The sequence below is a fragment of the Octopus bimaculoides genome, chromosome 5, assembly GCF_001194135.2.
Source record: "Octopus bimaculoides isolate UCB-OBI-ISO-001 chromosome 5, ASM119413v2, whole genome shotgun sequence".
Classification (NCBI taxonomy): Eukaryota; Metazoa; Mollusca; class Cephalopoda; order Octopoda; family Octopodidae; genus Octopus; species Octopus bimaculoides.
In genome coordinates, this window is record NC_068985.1 from 23,795,327 (window position 1) to 23,796,010 (window position 684).

The following is a 684-nucleotide window of genomic DNA, read 5'->3' on the forward strand; positions in this document are numbered from 1 at the left end:
AAGTGTTGTCCTAGCCTCCTCGAACGCTTTTACTCCACTTCACACTTTTGTTCGCCATCCAGCTCGATCCAAAGCAAAAGTTTCATTGGCGTTTGGATCCATTTCGAGTGACTTCGTGGTAGTTCTTATGCCGGCATAAGAACTACCATGAAGTCACTCGAAATGGATCCAAAGGTCATAAAAACCTTTGCTTCGGATCGAGCTGGATGGCGAACAAAAGTGTGAAGTGGAGTGAAAGCGTTCGAGGAGGCTAGGACAACACATGCAAGACTTAAGAGAGAACTTATGAAGAATGTTGCGATCGATAAGGTGAATCTTAGTGACGTTTTTGCGTTCACAGTTTGTGACAGATCATACCTTTTTTTTTTGGTGGGCTCAAATCTCACTTGAGGTCCCATGAAAAACGAACCTTCACCAACTATTCTATCTATATATCTGTGCACACCTTTCAATGCCATAAGATCTACAAATCTAACGGAACCCTCAAAAGACATTTTAAAACCTACAAAGATCAGAACTTAACTGCAACTCTTGGTGGTTCAAATGAGATATGCAATCCATGTGTGTGTCTTTTCAATACACTGTCTGGTTAAAAAAACCTCACATCAGATGCCATGATGGATCTAAGGTGTAGGTACAAGAGGTGGTCAGACTCTGCATAAGGAGACGACAACCACTATATAT